The sequence below is a fragment of the Saimiri boliviensis genome, chromosome 7, assembly GCF_048565385.1.
Source record: "Saimiri boliviensis isolate mSaiBol1 chromosome 7, mSaiBol1.pri, whole genome shotgun sequence".
NCBI classification, from domain to species: Eukaryota; Metazoa; Chordata; class Mammalia; order Primates; family Cebidae; genus Saimiri; species Saimiri boliviensis.
In genome coordinates this window covers 49,759,145-49,779,300 of record NC_133455.1, presented here as the reverse complement: position 1 = coordinate 49,779,300, position 20,156 = coordinate 49,759,145, and the positions used below count along the sequence as shown (strand labels likewise).

Below are 20,156 nucleotides of genomic sequence, written 5' to 3'. Positions count from 1 at the left end.
GTCCAGAAAAAGGTAATTTTTATTTTGTGTACCGTAAGAGACTTATCTTAGGCACTTAACTTGAACAAATAAAAACCAGCTCTTTAAATATTCTAAATATTTGACAAATGCAAAGCAGGAAATCACTACACAATATACTTTGAAAATTTCAAGGTACCCCTATTAATTATCCAGAAAACATTCATTTAGTAAATTGTTTAGCATTAGGCATGGGTCAAGAATTTTGCTAGGTTTGACGTTAACTCAGTTTCTAATTTATCTTCAATTATGGTGTAAAAAAAAATAAAGCAAAGCAAAACAGAACAAAATAAAAGTCACCAACAAATTACTAGCCTAATTTCCTGAAATTAGGAAATTTTATTCCCTGGTTCATATTTCCAGCTTTCTTTCTTTCTTTTCTTCTCTCTCTTTTTTTTTTTTTTTTTTTTTTTTTTTTTTTTTTTTTTTTGAGATGGAGTCTTGCTCTGTCACCCAGGCTGGAGCACAGTGGCACTATCTTGGCTCACTGCAACCTCTGCCTCCTGGGTTCAGGGGATTCTCCTTCCTCAGCCTCCCAAGTAGCTGAGACTACAGGCATGCGCCACCACACCTGGCTAATTTTTATATTTTTAGTAGAGATGGATTTCACTGTGTTAGCCAGGATAGTCTCAATCTCCTGACCTTGTGATCCACCCACCTCAGCCTCCCAAAATGATGGGATTACAGGTGTGAGCCACCATGCCCAGCCAAGCTTTCTTAATTAAAAAAATTAAGAAGGAGTTGGTAACAGTGGTCTTATATTCTTGCAAGGACCCAAGTAGCAGGAGCAAAAGATTACCTGCCCTTTCTTTACGAGTTTTATAGGTGAGAACTTGAGCTATTTATGCCTAGTGTTCCATTATTGGAACACTGAACTTGTGGGAGTTATTTATATCCTATTGCTCAAGGTTATGGTCAAGATCTCATTTTTCACAAAACATTTTTTGTGACTTCTGGCATAAATGAAAGTTATGGAACACAGAATTAGGCAGCATCAACAAAGACACAAAACTGGTTATTGGAGCTTGATTTGAAACTTAATATAATCCAATTAAAAAGCAAAAACCAAAAACTGCTCCATTTATTTTTTCACATTGCACTGTATTGTGGAAGTTGCAAAACTAAGCAAGACATAAACTAACATTTCCTACATATGGAAATGCTCAAAATCAGCTAAACCTGAATTATACCTGTAGAATCTCATATCAGTGTTGTAAATCCAGGCAGGGGTTTTAATTCCCAGGTTTCAGAAAGGGAAGGCGCAGAAACTCAGAACATAATGTATTCATGATCACAAATCCATTAAGTGACGGAGTCCATATTTGAACCCTGGTCCCCTGTGCCCTGGTGCTGGAACTTTTGGGATACGGTGAATATCAAGGGTTGGCTCACCAACTGAATGTTAAGCCTGAACTCAGAGGATGCATTTTTCTTAAGTGTAGGATAAGCCACATGACAGGGCCATTTTTGTCTGCCAAGAATGGGCAAAAATGCATGTGGTTCAATGGATACTTTTAAAACATCTTCCCATGCCCCATCATTTCTGATATGTTTTATGTTTGTGGAAATTTAATCCCTCATAGGAAAATGGAAGTTGGTAGTGTTCTGTAAAATTCTGGGAGGTTTTGGGTAAGTTTATTAAAATCCATATAGAATTGTGGATCCAAATAAACAGATTAAACATGTGGACTTAGGATTTAGCCCTACAGGTACCACATTCATGCCCATTTTGTAATCTGTAGAGTTTAATCCTGTTGTTATAAAAATGAAGCAGCACTTTTCTCTTTTAACATACATATTCAGAACACTGGGTGCTAGGATATAGAGCTGAATACACTTCTACAGCTTTAGATGATTATAATTTAAATAACCCTGAATCATTAGGCACAGTTACAAAATAAGCAAAGACTGAAAATCAATAAAATATTCACTTAAAAATTTTAGTGACTTACTTTGCAGATAGTAGACTCTTGGGAAATAGTTTTTAGCGAATAGGTGAAAATATCATGCAACACAGGTGCAACTTTGAGAAAATGCCTTTTCCTTTTTTATACCTAATTACTCATGTAGCAGTTTCCTTTGGGCATATGCATGATTGAGGAAACATGATTCGATCTCTCTCTCTCTCTCTCTCTCTCTCTCTCTCTCTCTCTCTCTCTCAATAATGTAGGGGAAAGGGCACAGTTTTGGCCCCAAGTAACCTTGGATACATGTTCTGATTTCCTTGGTGTTCTAACTGTTGTGACCACAGGAAAGTTGTGCATTCTCCTAGATTCTTACTTGACTGCATAATGGAAATATTTCTTGTATGCTACAAGAGTTTGAGATGAAATGTAAGTTCTTGGCAAATAGTATAGCCTAGGCAAATGGTAGTTTTTACTAATATATTTGTTGAAATTATTTTTATAGTTAAATATTTGCAATTAAAGTGATTCCAATTTTGAAGCACAATTATTAGTTTAACTGATCTCTACCCTTGCATACTTTCTGTTCCTTCTGTCTGTTTGTTCGGGAAGAAGAACAGGTTTATCGATACCTAATTGATATATATACGGTTCACTCAGTTAAAGTCTAAAACTCAATGGTTTTTAGTATGTTCACAGATCTCTGTGACTGTCTCTACAATGCTTAGAATAGTTTAATCACTTCTAAAAGAAACCTTGTATCTTTTAGCTGTCACTCATCTATACCTTCATACCCCAACCCCCGCCCTCTGCAACCACTAATATACTGTCTGTGTAAATTTGCATGTTTTAGAACATTTTTGTAAATGGAATTATATGTGGTCTTTTATAACTGGCTTCTTTTACTTAGCAAAATATTTTTAAGGTTTATCATGTTGTAGCATGCATCAGTACTTCATATTTTTTATGGCCAAATAAAATTTCATTGTATGGATAATGCACATTTTGTTTATCCATTCATCAGCTGATGACCATTTGAGTTGTTTGTGCTTATTGGCTATTGTGGATGAATAATAGTACTGCTTTGAACAATATCATATAAGTGCTTGCTTGAATACCTGTTTTTAATTCTTTTGGGTATATATGTAGGAGTGGAACTGCAGATAATATGATCATTGTATGTTTAACCATTTGAGGAACTGCTGCACCATTTACCAAAGAGGCTGCATTATTTTACATTTCCACCACCAGTGTTTGACGTCACCAACACTTGTTATTATCTGTCTTTTTAAGTCTAGTGAGTATGAAATGGTATCTCATTGTTTTATGTCTTCCTGATGATTAGTACTTTTGAACATCTCTTCACATTTCTTCTTGTCATGTGGTTATGAATATTGACTAAAGCAAAAAGCTCTAAATTTTGGCTTGTCTTTCCCAACTCCCACTGGCCAGCCACGTTTTAAAAAACGTTTTATTTGGGTCTAGAAAACTCAGCAAAGAATGATGTCATAGATGTTTCTCATCTGTGCTGTGTTTTAGCTGTAAGTAGATCAAGAAAGTAAGACTAGAACTAATTGCTCATCAAGAAAGGAGTTACAAATATAAGTGGCTCAGATGCACTTTTGAATTAGATTACATTTAATGATAGGTTTTATAAATCAAGTTAATTTGAAAGGACACACAGTCATTGGGTTTCATCTGTGCTCCTTCCAGTAAACAGCTATCATCCTTCCTCCCCCATCCAGTTTCTGGTAAATAAAATTTACTCTTCTAGAAGAGCTTTTACTACCATGTTGCCCAGGATGTCTGTCCGTGGCAGCTGCTGGGTAGGTTTCTAAGGGGGTGCTACCTGGTTAGGGACAACGCTGACATTTATGCAGTTTTCCTAGGGACCAGAAAACATGGGCATTTTGACAAAGGAGAAAGAAAAGTTAAAGATTTTCTGCTTGCTTTTTCCTTCATAATAGTTTAAATTGTTTTGGGTTTTTTGTTTGTTTTTTGTTTTTTTCTTTCTGAATTATGTTTTGGTCACTTGAAATACTAAAATTAAAAAATTAAAGTAGAAATAAGACTTCTTTATTTTATTTATTTATTTAATTTTGAGACAAAGTCTTGCTCTGCAGCCCAGGATGGAATACAGTGGTGCAATCTTGGCTCACTGCAGCCTTTGCCTCCCAGGTCCCAGTTCAAGCAATTTTCCTGCCTCAGCCGCCCAAGTAGCTGGGATTACTGGCATGCACCACCATGCCCAGCTGATTTTTTGCATATTTAGTAGAGACAGGTTTTCACCATGTTGGCTAGGCTGGTCTCGAACTCTTGACCTCATGATCTGCCCGCCTTGGCCTCCCAAAGTGCTGCGATTACAAGTGTGAGTCACCGCGCCCTGCTTAGACTTCTTTATTATAGTTCCTACTGAATAGGAACTGTGTCTCTCATAATGCAGTGAACCTGTTGTCTAAAAAAGACCCCCTGCATCCAAGAGTTAACTGAGATAATATCTAAAAATAGTGGAGTAAGAGCATAACTGACTAATTTAGCAAACTCCTTGACAAAATTCCAAGTTCATTTTGGTGAGAGAAGGCAAAAATAGAGATTAAAATATGCAGGCTATTTAAACATTTATAGAAAAGTCAATCCCTTGGCCCAACTAAATTTCTGAGAATTCTAGAATAACATATGTGACTATATACGTAGCATGTAACCTTTTTTTTTCTGTGTTTTTCCATTCACAATTGTGTTTGCCTCCTCATGAGAACTACGTGATATAAATAGGGCCAACAATATTATCTTCATTTTAGAAATGAAGAAATTGAGATCCTGAGATGAGAGTGACCTACCTGAGTCTGTCCTCTAGTGAGAATTAGAATCTGGGTCTTTTGACATCATCGGCAATTTTTCTCATAGACTCTGTGGATGTTTCATTTTTGCTGGATTGCTCTGGAAAGAACTGTAGGGTTTTTATTCTGTGTGTATTTTGTAAATTGTTCACCAGCTCTCCCATTCCTGCCATTATAAAGACTCTCCTAATGAATTATGCATCAGCTTTTGACTTAAAAAAGAAAAATCAAAGGACTTGGATTTAAGTAGTATTCTCACACAGAAACATACTACTTCTTACATGCCTTTCTTTTCCCCTAAAATTGTTTGTGAAAGAATGATTTAAATACTAATGTGAGGCCAGGCACAGTGGCTCATGCCTGTAATCCCAGCACTTAAGGAGGCTAGGCAGGCGGATCACTTGAGGTCAGGAGTTCAAGACCAGCCTGGTTAGCATGGTGAAACCCCATTTCTACTAAAAATAATAATAAAGAAAAAGTAGCTGGGCATGGTGGTGCACACCTGTGATCCCAGCTACTCGGGAGGCTGAGGCAGGAGAATTGCTTGAACCTAGGAGATGGAGGCTGCAGTGAGCTAAGATTGTGCCACTGCACTTCCGCCTGGGCAGCAAAGCAAGATTCTGTCTAAGCAACAACAAGAACAAAATAAATACTAAGGTAAAACCTCAGAATGGTGCCACCTCAAGAATATCTGTTTTACTAAATGGAGAAGTAGAGATAGTTTTAAAGAAAAAGTAGCTTCATTAGCATTAAAAAGTTCTGGGTCTTTCCCCTTGATTTTATTGAGTGTTAGTAAAATCCATCCTATGAAACAAAGTGGATTTTGACCTTTCAGCCTCATGTTATCATCATTGGAATTTAACATGTTCCATCCAATTTGTCTGTAAAACTGTAGGTTTTTTCATGGAAAATGCTTATTCATAGCTTCATAGTACCTAGCACAGAGCCTGACACATAGTAGGCACTCATTAATGAAATATATGCCGCATGAATAGATTAGGATTCAGTTGGTCATCATTTGACATAAAGGAGTAATGTAATCACAGAAGTAAAGAGACAATTTTAACTCTAATAATTATTGGCCCTCAGGCTCATAGTTAGGTGCTTGAGAGGATTTGCTCATGAGAGTGGTACAATTAACCTACTCAAAACCAGGGACTCTGCTAGAGGGTGGAAAGCTTGAGGAGTAACACTTTCTATTTCTTTTAATTTAGGAGCTCTAGCTGTAGCTTTCTGAGTCCTGTTAGTTATGGTTATACAAGACCTGAGAGTTAAGATCTAATAAAGGTTTAAATCCCTTATCTGAAATGCTTGCAACTAGAAATATTTCTGATCGTGGATTTTTAAATATTTGCATATACATCATGAAATATTGGGGATGGGACTTGTGTTTAAAATGAAATTCATTTATGTTTCGTGTATACCTCATATACATAGACTGATAGTAATTTTGTTTTTGCCTTGGGGATGCTGAATAAACTGTTGGTACCTGCATATTTTACTGTGATCTGTCACATGAGGTCTGGTGTGGAATTTTCTACCTGTGGCATCATGTTGGCACTCCAAAATTTCAGATTTTGGAGCATATTGGATTTTAGATTTTTAGGTTTGGGATGCTCAACAAAGTGGCCTTTTCTGCATTACCAAACCAAAGCATAGGCTAGAATACATTCCAAAGCATCTAGGACTTCTGAAAACACACCTAGCCTACTCTGTGTACTTCAAGGCCGCTGGTGTGAGCAGAGTATTGGCTTTCTAGCAAAAGAACCACCTGAGTTCCAGCCCCACTTTGTCATTTTTCCAGGTGACCCTGGATAAACCACTTAATTTTTCTGACTTCTGATGTTGTTTTCAGTAAAATGGGGATACAAAGAACTTCTGGATTTGTTTTAGGAGTTAGTGATAATATATGCAGAATGCTCTGGGAAAGAAATTTTGTTGGGTTTCTTTCTCATGCAGCTCAGGTTTGAGCATAGGGCATTGAGACTTCGCAAGGAAGACTAGAAATTCAGCAACAATCATTTATTAACTTTGGAGTCCTAGATGTGAGTACGATGGCATACATTAAGAATCCTTCATTACGTTATGAGGGATGGAGGGAGGTGTTGGTTTTAAATAGGAAGAACATGATTACAATACCTGTTAGACTTGTGATGTGGTTTGGCTCTCTGTCTCGACTCAAATCTTTTTTTTTTTCTTTTTTTTTTTTTTTTTTTTTTTTGAGACAGAGTTTCGCTCTTGTTATCCAGGCTGGAGTGTAATGGCACGATCTCGGCTCACCGCAACCTCCGCCTCCTGGGTTCAGGCAATTCTCCTGCCTCAGCCTCCTGAGTAGCTGGGATTACAGGCACGCACCACCTTGTCCAGCTAATTTTTTGTATTTTTAGTAGAGACGGGGTTTCACCACGTTGACCAGGATGGTCTCAATCTCTTGACCTCGTGATCCACCCGCCTCGGCCTCCCAAAGTGCTGGAATTACAGGCTTGAGCCACCGCGCCCGGCCTCCGACTCAAATCTTGAACTGTAATCTTCACATGTTAAGAGAGGAACATGATGGGAGATGATTAGATCATGGGGGCTGTTTCCCCCATGCTGTTTTTGCGATAGTGAGGGACATTTCATGAGATTTGATGGTTTGAAAGTGGCAGTTCCCCTGCACTCTCTCTTTCCTACTGCCTTGTGAAGAACATTCTTGCTTCTTCTTTGCCTTCCACCATGATTATAAATTTCCTGAGGCCTCCCCAGCCTTGAAGAACTGTGAGTCAATTAAGCTTTTCTGTTTATAAATTACCCAGTTTCAGGTGTTCTTTATAGATGTGTGAAAACGGACCAACACAACTCGGAAACCTGGAAAGAGACTTATAATCAGTTGTCACGTTTCGTTTCCATCATTCTATCTTCTTTAGATGGGTTGGTATGACTCTCTTAAAACATATGGCCATTATTGAATAGTGTTACTGTCTTATATTTTGTTTCTTGTAGATAGCAGTATCAGTATACTTTTCTGTAGAAAGTATCGTGTGGCTTCATGACCTTGGTGACAATTTTATGTTTGTGCGATAAACACCTTTCTTCTGTGATGGATGATAACATGCAAACTATAGAGCATCAGGCGATCAACAGTTATAAAGGTAATTGTAGTTTGATCACCTCTAAATTTTTAGAGCTTTTCCTATTATCTGAAATTTCTAGGCATTCTTTTCTAGTGGTAGGAGAGTAAGAAATTATAAATTTTATTTAGAGTAAGAGGCCTTTCTCCTTTTTCAACAGCGTCAAATTTTTAAAAGTCTTTTTTTAAAAAAACAAAACCAAACCAAACCATTGGTAGAGAATATTTCTAGAAGGCACCCAGATGTCCAGGTTTGGAGGTGTTAGGGGATACTGTTTTTTGTTTTTCCTTCAAAAAGACCTTGCTAATGTGTATAATCAAAGTAAGTTTTATTTTCATCCAGTTACCTTTCTAGACTTATTTTTTATTTTCTGTCAGCTTCCTAATACTCAAAGGAGTTTTTGTTAGATGTGCATTTATTTTTAGAAAATATTAATTTTTCATTGGCCTGGTTGCTTTAGAAAATTGAAATTACAGTTTATGAGTCACATTTTGGGATGAATAGTTTACAAGATTCTTGTTGCCATTAATACTTCGGTATCATAAAAAGAAAAACAAAATCCCAATTGCTAATAGCTCACACTGTCGAAAAAGAAGCAAACTTTGTAAAATATTTGAAGAGATTTAATCTTAGCCAAATATGAGTGACCATGGCCTGTGAAACAGCCCACCATCCTGAGAACATGTGCCCAAGGTGGTTGGGGTGCAACTTGGTTTTATATATTTTAGGGAGGCATGGGACGTCAATCAAATACATTTGAGAAATACATTGGTTTGGTCCAGAAAGGTGGGACAATTTGAAGCCAGAGGTGGGTGGGGCATTTAGGTTATAGGTACATTTAAAAGTTTTCTTGTTTACAATCCATTGAGTTTGTATAAAAACCTGGGATTAATAGAAAGTAAATGTTCTGGTTTAGATAAAAGATTGTGGAGACCAAGGTTCTTTTGAAGCCTCCTAGTGGCTGCCCTTAGGGACAATATATGACAAATGTTTCCCATTCACACCTCTAAAAGGTGCTAGACTCTTGGTTAATCTCTTCAGGATTCGGAGGGCCTGGAAGAAAATGATCCAGCCCTGTTAATAGAGATTCTTTACAGATGCAAATTTTTCCCCACAAAAGACCGCTTTTCAGGGCCATTTCAAAATAAGGCAAAGAAACATGTTGTGGGGTAAAATATTTTGATTTTTGTTTTCTTTGTTACCTAATGTTATTCTAGAGTCAGATTGGAACGTAAGTCACAATATATAGGGTTAAATAAAACCCATCTGATGAGAATTTATGATTCGTAGAGCATGACTCCCTAGACCCCTCAGATAGGAATTTGAGCAAGCTAAAAAAAAAAAAAAAAAAAAAAAAAAAAAAAAAAAAAAATCAGAGTTTAAGCTTCAACATAGATTGAGATCAAAAGCACAGGGCACATCATAGATGACTGAATAGTATGCATGAAGCATACCTGCCAGATGAGAATGAGATGGTAATGACACTTGTGGTTCTTTTTCCTAGCAAAAAGACATTCTTTGTGTTTTTCATATGTGCCAGGTATTGGGCTAGACACTTTACATATACTTTCTCCACCAGAGACTTTCCAGTGATGTTGGCAGGAAGGTTAAGTTAGGGATTTTCCTTCTGGTCATGTAGCTAGAAAGTGGCAAAGCCAGGCTTGGAGCCCACATAGGGTACTCTTAACCAATTCTACTGTATTGCCTTTGAATTGCTGTGTATCCTTAGAAAAGCCCCTTTTCTTTCCTGAGCCGCAGTCAAGTGACCTGTTAAATTAGGAAAACTAGATGTTTTCTTTGTTCCCCTTCTAATGCTGATCTTTTGTGTTGGAGTCTTAAAAATAATTAAAAAAAAAAACAACAACAAAAACCGGAAAACTTACAACATTTATTTTGTTCTTTCTTCCATTACAGAAAATAGAAAAGAAAGAGAGGAATTAAACTGTAATTCTACCACCTCAATACAGAATCAGGCTTAACCTTTCTTGAGTCTTTTTTCATTTTCTGTGTATGTATTGATATATTTATTTTACTGAGATTAAAACTACATCACTTATATATAAGTGTTTGTATTCTGGACTTTGGATTTTCAATATGATTCTCTGTTATTAGTGTGACTGAATCTTTTCCAGAGCTACCCTGACACCTGACTAGAAAGGCTGGGATCATTCCCAAGACTAGAGGCTTCGTAACTTAACATTTTCTTTTTCTTTTTCTGGGCTGGGTGTGGTGGCTCACCCCTGTAATCCCAGCACTTTGGGAGGCCGAGGAGGGCAGATCACCTGAGGTCAGGAGTTCCAGACCAGCCTGGCCAACATGGTGAAATGCCATCTCTACTAAAAATACAAAAATTTGCTGGGTTTGTGACATGTGCCTGTAATCCCAATTACTCGGGACGCTGAGGCAGGAGAATGGCTTGAACCCAGGAGGCAGAGGTTGCATGTGAGCCAAGATCACATCACTGAACTCTGCTAGGGCAACAGAGCAAGACTTTGTCTTAACAAAACAAAACAAAGCAAGACCAGCAGACCCTACCTCATCCACTCCCCATCTTATATAAAACAACCACTTTTATCTCTTGGGCTTTTCTTCTGCTATTGGAATAATAATAAGAGAATGGTCTGGGGTCACCCAGACTGGAGTCCCTGCTTTGACACTTAACAGTTTGTGCCTTCAAAACAAAGTGGAGGTGCACATGCTTCTCTGTCCACTTTAAACAACATTGACTGTAGTTAGATTTGTGGGTGCTTTGTGACTACTGAGCATTCTCTTGAGTCCACGCAGAGATTTGCACTTTTAGTATATTGTTTTCTATAGTTGTGTATCACATAAATATTCTTTTTATTGAAGGCACTAGTTTAAGAGTGAGGTAGTTAAGTAATCTTGAAATCAGAGATAGTGGAATGAGAAAACAGGTTTGATGGAGCCATCTTGAGAAGAAAGATGTGGCTGCACATCAATACCCTTTACCTTTTTGTGTACTCCTGCTCCTTTCAAATTCTGATAGACACACTAGCAAAGCAGGATCTACTTGGAAACTGTGCAATAAAATTTTCTAGGGAGGTGAAATCACACAGGGCATATATGGATAGCTATTTTGCCTTTTCAAGTATATAAGTCGTTTTGATTAATGTGTTTGCACATGGAAAACTATTGCATGCAGAGTAGCTAGCAGCTATTTCTAGTAGCTTGTGGAAAAGCAGACATCTTCAATAAGGTAATTATTTTAAGTGCATCTGTAGCTATGTAATGTGCACATGTGTTTGTAATTACAGTTGGAGAATTTGGAATCAAGTGCCAGACTTACGGGTATTTATACTTTCAGCAAATGAAAAAAACATAATATTGACTGGTACCTTTACAAATGTGCATTGTCTCAGAGTCTGCAAAGCATACCACTTGATAGTTGTCACAACTTAAATTTGCTGCGTAATGTGTAGCACAAAAGATTGGGTTGCGTAACCTAACAGGCTTATCGCTGAACTGAGCAAATGTTTCTGCGTAGTTTGCCAACATGGGGCTCCAGAGTGTCTGGCCCTGTGGTGGTGAGATTTGGCATGTATGAATTGAGAGTTTTTTTTCTCATCTTTTAAAGAAAGAAAATTATACGTTAGTGAGTACGGTAATATTTTCAGTAAGTAGAAATAACATGCTGTCATGACATAATTTATGAGGCATATTTAGCAGGCCATATACAAATTTTAGACCGGTGGGATTTTTTGGTTAGGAATTTATAGCTGTTTGCCCTTAACAAAACTGTAGGTATCAGAAAGCCAACATCGAAATACTTGATATGTATCTTAATTGGTTTACTTATCAATTTATTGAAAGTTTTAGGCTATTATAAATATTAGGCTTTATTTTAGGCAAAGTGAAGAAAAATAGCATATGTGGAATACAGCAAAAGTAATATCTTCAATATACAGTTTAGTTATATGTGTGTGTACTGCAATTAAAGTGCTGTGTAATCAGGAACTAGTAAACCAAGTATTTAGCTGACAAAGTTCAATTTTACATGGAATGGTTTGTGTAATAAATGACTAAATGGCTCTGGCTTTACTTCTTGAATCATTCTAATATATGCAAAAGCAATATAGAGCCAATTCTTGATTAATGGGAAGTTTATCTAATTTGTAAGTCATGAGGGCTTTCCCTTTTCTTTCTCCTTGTTTATTGCCTCTTTCCCTGGCTTTGCTCATTTTTCTATTAATGAGTGATGCTTAGACAAAGGTTGCGGTCAGGAGAGTCATGGGATTTATTTGGTTGAGATTTTGGCTACCATTTTTGGAAACTGAGAATTCTTAAAATGTTTTACAGGTGTTATATTTCAAAAAGAATTTAGTACTTATGTATATAAAAATTATTTAGCATTCTTTACTAAAGACAATTTCAAGTTGACTTTTGCCGTGTAACACCAGTTCTGGAAGCTTAAAATTATGTATTATACTTTATTGATTGATCTTTATAGAGATTCTTGTCAGAATATATGTCTCATTAGGGTTTATTTTACTCTGGCTACTGTTTTATGGAAGAATGGCAGTTTCATTCCTCAGTGGGGTTTATTTTACTCTGGCTACTGTTTATGGAAGAATAACCTTTTTGCATTTTGGTTCTCATCATCTTTAAGGCTGAAGGAATGACTGAATATATGGTAGCTATAGAAAGACAGATGAGACTAATTTCGGTTTCTAGCTGTGTGGAAGTGTGGTTAAACTGTATTTCTGTAGGTCACACAATTAAGTAATTTTATAGTTTGAATTTGAAACATCCTGGCACCTACCTAAAACACTGTTGGCTGGAGCTTAAAATATGATAAAGCATTGATTTCTCTTGGATGCTATCCAAATAAGGTTAATTGCCTTAAAAGGACCTTGTTGTAAGGGAGTTCCAAAGCTTGTATACTAATACCAGCCTCATTGTTGGATGTTAGTGGGCTATAGTTACATAATTACAGCAATTATAGGCACTGACTAATATATAAGACATCTTTTTAAAGGTTTTTGATTTTAATTGTTCTTAGAGGGAAGATCTTTTTTATTTTTTTCAAAATGTTTCATTTGTGAAATTCTTTATTCATTCTGCATAGGTACATACAGTTAAGAAAGTACATTGAATAATAGAAATAATGCAATGAAAGCTGAATATTGGAAAAGATCATTTATTTTAAACCTGCTCGATTATAAATAGTTCATTGCTGTGAGGTGAGGGTAGTGTATGTGTGTAAGGATACTAAACATTACAGATTTCACTGCTATTTTCAGTTCAGCAACATGCGCTGAGTACCTGCTAGGTTACCAGGTATTGGGGTAAGTGTTTGGAATTCAAAGATAAATGCATACACAAGGTGCACACTGGCTTCTTTTTCTTGGGGTTATGCGGGATCAGCATGAAGCAGCTAATTCCCGTAGTGTGATTTCAGTCTTTCGTGAGTATGTAGGAAGGTGGGGGATTTTCCCTCTAAGAACTGCTTATGAACAGTCAGCCTGTATGATTAATTGTACTTCATTATCTTTCTTCTGTAAATGACATACCTCTGAATTATATCCTTCGTAGAAGATAGAATTAGTTTCTAGTGGAAGTTTCAGATATTATGATTTTGATTGTTATGCCAGAAGCAAAGGAAAAGCTGGAAAACAGGACAATTGGAGTGCAGAGAAGTAAGGAACATGGTGACTGGTGATACTAGAGATATTTTATCTATTATCTTTGTGGAGGATACAATGCTAAAGCAGTTCTATGTACTTGTGTACTTTTCTATAGATTATGGAAAGACTGAGTGTATCCCAGTAAACATCATATATTTACATAGCCATGGAACTGGTCTTAGAAAGTGTGTGTTCTTTCGACTGTGCACCAGGAAACAAAAAAGCAACGTTTAGCTCGCAAATATTAATTGAGGGCCCATGTTAGGTGCAGATCATTTCATTTTCATTATCATTGCTGTCAGTACTTTAAACCTTCATTGAAGAACTCGTATGTGAATTCATTCGTCTATTCAGTGTCAACTCTGTGTTTATAATGTGGCTGGCCTTGGGCAGATCACATCAGGGTAAGTGAGTAAATCTTTAGGCCTTGGTAATAAGTTCAGATGAAAGGATAATTGCCATGTATGTGATATGATGAGGTTATACATAGGTGATGTATTCATTTTCTATTGCTGCTTAAAAAATTACCACAAGTGCAAGCAGGCTTGGCTGTATTCTCTGCTCAGAGTCTAAGAGGGCTAAAGTCAAGGTGTCAACCGGTACTATTCTGCAGACCCTGAGAAAGATCTGTCTCCAAGCTTTTCTAGGTAGTTGGCTGACTCCAGTTCCTTGTGATTGTGGGTGTGAGGTTCCTGTTTTCTTGCTGGCAATCACCAGAGGCCTTGCTCTGTTACCAGAGACCATTCACACTCCTTCTAATGTGGCTCCTTCATCTTCAAAACTAGCAGTGGTGTGTGTTCGTCTCTTGCTTTGAATCTCTCTAACATCTCTTCTGCCATCTGCCTAAGAACTTCTTTCCTTTTGAGGGGTTCATAGGGACCCTTTTGCCATAATCATAGGAGTAATACCAGGAGGTGAAGATCATAAGAGTCATCCTAATATTATGCCTATCACAATTGCTGTTGGAAATGGAAGAGAAGCACCAAAATCCAACTTGAGAGGTTTAATGTGAGTTCCTGGAGGGTAATGCAGTCCCTGAGATACCAGGACATGTGCTTGAGTTAAAGTCTAGGTCTACACTTACTTTCTTAGTTATTATTATCCAACCAGTATTTACTGAGAACTTGTGTTAAGGCCAAGTCACTGCACTCTTAGAAACTCAGTTTCCTTAGTGAGAAAGTTGGGATGGTTATATATTTTTGAAGGACTCTTGTGAGAATTAGAAATAATAATTAAAGGATCTAATAAAGAAGGGTGCTCAGTTAATAGAGTTTGTATTAAAAGAGCCTATGTGGTACATTGAGAACAGTCTGAGATTCATTGCAGGTTTATTCACACATTCTATCCCTTATTCCACAGATACTTATTGAATCCTAAACCACAGGGCTGAGACTCTAATGAGGTGAGAGAGATGCTTGCCTTGAGCACAGAATTTTAGGATAACCCCCCTCAAAACATTTATATTTAAATAAAATAAATCATATGCTAAAGTAACAAAGTTAATTAGAAAATCTATATCAAATAACGTAATAAACCAAATATCACAATACAGAATCAGTAACCACTTGTACTGAGCCATATTAGAGTATGAGGGAAAAGTCAGTAATACTGATCTGATCTGTCTTTAGCAGTTTTTTATATTAATTTTGATTTTTACAGGTATATTTGTTTATCTTGGCTGGACATGGTAGCGCACGCCTGTAATCCCAGCACTTTGGGAGGCTGAGGTGGGTGGATCACAAAGTCAGAAGTTTGAGACCAGCCTGGCCAACATAGTGAAACCCTGCTCTACTAAAAATACAAAAAGAAAATTAAAAATAGACACGATGTGGTAGTGGGCCCCTGTAATCCCACAATCTCTTGGAAGGCTGAGGCAGGAGAGTAGCTTGAACCTGGGAGGCAGAGGTTACAGTGAGCTGAGTTCGTGCCATTGTACTCCAGCCAGGGTGCCAGTGCGAGATGTGGTCGAGACGTGGTCTCACAAAAATAAATAAATAAATAAATAAATAATTAGTTTATCTTCATTAATGAGTTTTAAATTTTGCTCCAGAGATGAATGCCTCCTTTGCCTCACCCTATTCTTGTCCTGCTTACTGACATAAGCCTTTGCTTTTTCCATTTAGGGACCACAGGAAGTGAGCAACAGGACAGAGAAGTTAAATAAACGGTACAGAAAATGTAATTGGAGTTGAGCTTTGCTTTTAATATTATTTTGACTACATCTAAGATTTATTTTAGGTTAACATCCTAGCATTCTTCTCAGTAGTTCTTCAGATTCCTCAGTTATTAAAGTAATTATTAGCAATTTTCAAGATGATTAACTTAAAAAAAAAACCCCAACATGTCCTATATTTAAAGTACAGAATTTCTTTTTATTTTCGAATTGCTTTAAACATCTTCCATTATTAGTAAAGTCCCATTATCATGTTCATATAATAATACATCTGTCAGTTTTTACTATTTTGATTCCTCAGTGATTTCAGTGGCTTTATAATCATTCATTTTAGCTATTGCATTCTATTATACATGCTTTCCAGTAATGTAAGTGGTTAGGGTAATTGCAACATAGTATCAGAATGACTTTTTCATTTCAGACTTTTCCTAGGTTGTGTTTTCCTTCCACAGCCTTGTCAGAGAGGGCTAAAATTTTCTATGGTCTGGGCATTATTCCTGTGATAGATATTTAGTCCCATGATTGCTCTATTATTGTGAACTTTTTAACATTTCTGAGAAGTACAAACCAAGATTGCCACTTGCTAGTTTGAATGTATTTCAAATAATAGTCTTTAAGGACAAATGGTTAGAAAAGGAAAATATTAGAAGCTTCCAGTTAATCATAGGTGCAGTGAAATATTAACTTTAATGAATATCCCAGTTATAGAGCTTTTAGGATATAGGAGGTAAACTTAATCCTGTTCTTCTGCCTTACAAGCTAACAAATGTCCTGTTTGTATAAACTAATTACCCATGATTTTAGACATTCTTAAATCATGTGAAATGTAAGTAACTAAAAATCGGTTAGAATTTATGATCATTAAAATAAAAAGTCCAAGGCCGGGCATGATGCCTCACGCCTGTAATCCCAGCACTTTGGGAGGCCGAGGCGGGAGGATCACGAGGTCAAGAGATTGAGACCATCCTGGTCAACATGGTGAAACCTCGTCTCTACTAAAAATACAAAAAATTAGCTGGACATGGTGGCACGTGCCTGTAATCCCAGCTACTCAGGAGGCTGAGGCAGGAGAATTGCCTGAACCCAGGAGGCGGAGGTTACAGTGAGCCGAGATCGCGGTGAGCCGAGATCGTGCCATTGCACTCCAGCCTGGGTAACAAGAGCAAAACTCCGTCTCAAAAAAAAAAGAAAGAAAGAAAGAAAAAAGTCTATCAGGGTGACAGTATTAATGGATCTGAGGGATACTTCCATGTAGAAACTATTCTGAATAACTATAAGCATTAAATGACCAATGCCATGAGTGCTTTTCTTAATAAAATTTTAACTAGAATTATGAAATCGCGGTATTGTTTAAACTCTTTGTCTTCACACCTATATCACATTGATGTAATTTAAATACCAGTAATTTAGCCAAATGATTAATTCCATCTTACGTTATATTCTGCTAAACAGTCTAAGACTTCTTTTTTTTTTTTTTTTTTTTTTTTAAATATCAGGGCTAAAGTGACACTACTGTGAGAGTAATGGTGATAATTAAAATTGTTATGTGCAGCACTGTTTAGAAATGAATTTGAACCTATATTTAAGGCATCTGCCTCGTGAGACTCAACAGTTCCGTTTACTGCTTTATAGCAACCACTCTGTGGGAAACTTTTAAAAATAGTTGCGTTATTAATATATTTATTTAAAATGGCAGCCATCTCTGTCAACCCAGGAAGGGAGCAGGAAGTAGATGCCAGTAGAAGCAACATAATAGGCTTGCAGTTTGGTTTCGTTTGCATACATTTTGTAAATAGTTCAGGAAACATAGATGAATAAGTAATCAGAAGTAAAAGAGTAAAACAACACAAAGCTTTTCCAGCTACAGGTTTGATTGTTTATATAGGAATTTGAGATTGACTTAAATTTGTAATGCTCAAGCTTACTGATGGTAAGTCACAGACACCCCACTGAGCTTTTTAAAATGCTTTTAAAAAGGAGAATATTTTATCTTTCTACTGCTGTTTCTAATGCCTAAATACCAGTGCCCAAAGGGAGACAATTCCCTGATGTTGTTCTTCCAAGGACCACATTCTAAAGAAAGCTTTTTAGACAGTGATACGGAATAATAAATGTATGTTGGAAGAAAGGAAGAGAGGCCATTGGGGTGGAAAACAAACTAAATTCTCTCTCAACTTTCTCATTAGTAATTTACTGGGCAGCATTGAGTTGCTGTGGTATTTATTGTTGTCTCCCTTCGAAATTTCCAATTGTTCCAGGATAAACAAGATAGTATAAGTCCTTTGGTCTAGTATAATTAGGTAATTTTTTTTATTCTGTTCATTTGCAAGTTTGAAAAGGACAAATGGCAGAAATTATGTGGTTCCTTAAGGGAATATGCCAGGGCACCAACCTGTATTTTATCTTCATTATTCATAAAAGTACATCTTTACTGATGATGAGTTGGGGATGTCATGGAGGAGTTGATTTTTATCCTGTAGTTTTAGCTACTTGATCAGACTTCTCTTCCTTCTAGTTAGCTTCCTCTAGTTAGGACATTTCTTACTATTTTGATTATACAAGAAGAATGATCTGTGCCTCTTAAATTTTGTGGTTACTTACTGAGTGACGGGGATATTTACATTCCAAAGAAATGTACCAAGTTTAATACTTTTTTCCTCCTTAAAGAGACACAAGTGATAGGTTGGCTCACGTGTGTCCATTTTGGTTTTATAGTTTTTTTTAGGTGTTAGTGTTGTGTATGAGTTTTAGAACAGGAACCATTCTCCTCTGAATCACTTGGAATAAATTGTCTTTGAACTAGTAAGAAAACATGATAGTTAAAAATGTTGGCCAGGTGCAGTGACTCATGCCTCTGTAATCCCAGCACTTTGGGAGGCAGAGGTGGGCAGATCATGAGTTCAGGAGTTCGAGACCAGCCTGACCAACATGGTGAAACCCCTGTCTCTATTAAAAAACAAAAATTATCTAGGCGTGGTGGCGTGCACCTGTAATCCCAGCCACTCAGGAGGCTGAAGCAGGAGAACTGCTTGAACCGGAGAGGCAGAGGTTGCAGTGAGCTGATATTGTGCCATTGCACTCCACCCTGGGCAGCAGAGTAAGACTCTTTCTCAAAAAAAAAAAAAAAAAAAAAAAAAAAAAAAAATGAGGTCATTCATATGGAATGAGAATTCTAACTCGATTGTCACCAAATATTTAAAATTTTTGAGACTATTGTGGCAAACCGAAACCAAGTATTATTATTAGTTATTTTGATGTCAGTAGTAGTCATTTTTTTCAGTGATGAAACAAATTAGTAAAATGTCATTTGATAACTGTTCTCTTTAGTTAATTAAAAATGATGCATGACTGGGTATGGTGGCTCATGTTTGTAATCCCAGCACTTTGGGAAGCTGAGGAGGTTTTGGGAGGCTGAGGTGGGTGGATCACTTGAGGTCAGGGGTTTGAGACCAGCTTAGCCAAGATAGCGAATCCCTGTCTCTACTAAAAATCCAAAAATTAGCCGAGTGTGGGGCACATGCCTGTAGTCCCAGCTACTCGGAAGGCTGAGAGAAGAGAATCACTTGAACCTGGGAGGCAGAGGTTGCAGTGAGCTGAGATCATGCCACTGCACTGCAGCCTGGGCGACAGAGTGAGACTCTGTCTCAAAAAAAAAAAAAAAAGATATATAGAAAGGTGTTTGATAAATGCTTACTGTATGAATGAATATTGCAGTGACTGTACATATTATACTGCCAAATATTTTAAACACTGCCAGAAAATGTGTTGGACACTTGAAGTTGAATAAGACACATCTGTGACCAATATAAGAGCTCAGATTTTCCAGCCTCTTTTTGAGCAAGTGTGGCCATATGATTTACTTCTGGCTGGAGAAGAGATAGGTGTAACTTGATTGCTATTGTTTCTTTTCCTGTTTCCCACTGGCTGAAATGCCAGTATGATGGCTGGATCAACATGGGCCAAAAAGTAGATGCCGTGAGTTAAATACAGCAGAGCAACAAGATAGAAAGAGTCTGGATGTCTTACAATTAGGACTTTCCATTTGTAACTCTGGACTATATATTAATGTAGATGGATGAAATTTCATCCTGTTTAAGTCAGTATTATTTTGGAAAATCTATTTGTTTTTATTTCTATTTATTTCTATAAGATGTTTTGTAATCATTGGTCAATAAACCAGAAGCCTATGTGAGTTGAATAATGAAAGAAAAGACCATCTGTTAGGAATAGCTAGGTTGTAATTAGGACAAGGCTCCAAGTCTGTCTACTTTTATGTGGGTAGAACATGCTAGATAGGAATCCAGGAAGACTGTTTCAGATAAAAATTTAGAGGAAAAGAGAGTATTCTAGAGTTGACTATAGAACCAGTATTGTTGTTTACTACTCCGTAAGCCCTAGTTTCTTAAACTATGAAAGTGTGATTGTTATAAAGATGAAATGAAACATGTACAGTAAATTGCTTTACAAAC

The 20,156-nt window shown here is 36.9% G+C and overlaps 1 protein-coding gene and 1 long non-coding RNA gene across 4 annotated transcripts in view; both read left to right on the top strand.

Moving 5' to 3' along the window:
• The window catches only part of TMTC2 (transmembrane O-mannosyltransferase targeting cadherins 2), a 440,961-nt gene that overhangs the window by 29,266 nt on the left and 391,539 nt on the right, over positions 1 to 20,156 (top strand). The window lies entirely within an intron of this gene.
• LOC141585096 (uncharacterized) overlaps positions 1 to 20,156 on the top strand; it is a 46,735-nt gene that overhangs the window by 9,515 nt on the left and 17,064 nt on the right. The window contains exon 1 of the long non-coding RNA XR_012518400.1: positions 1 to 20,156. This exon is cut by the window's left edge and continues 9,515 nt beyond it; it is cut by the window's right edge and continues 14,539 nt beyond it. This is a non-coding gene — a long non-coding RNA (uncharacterized LOC141585096).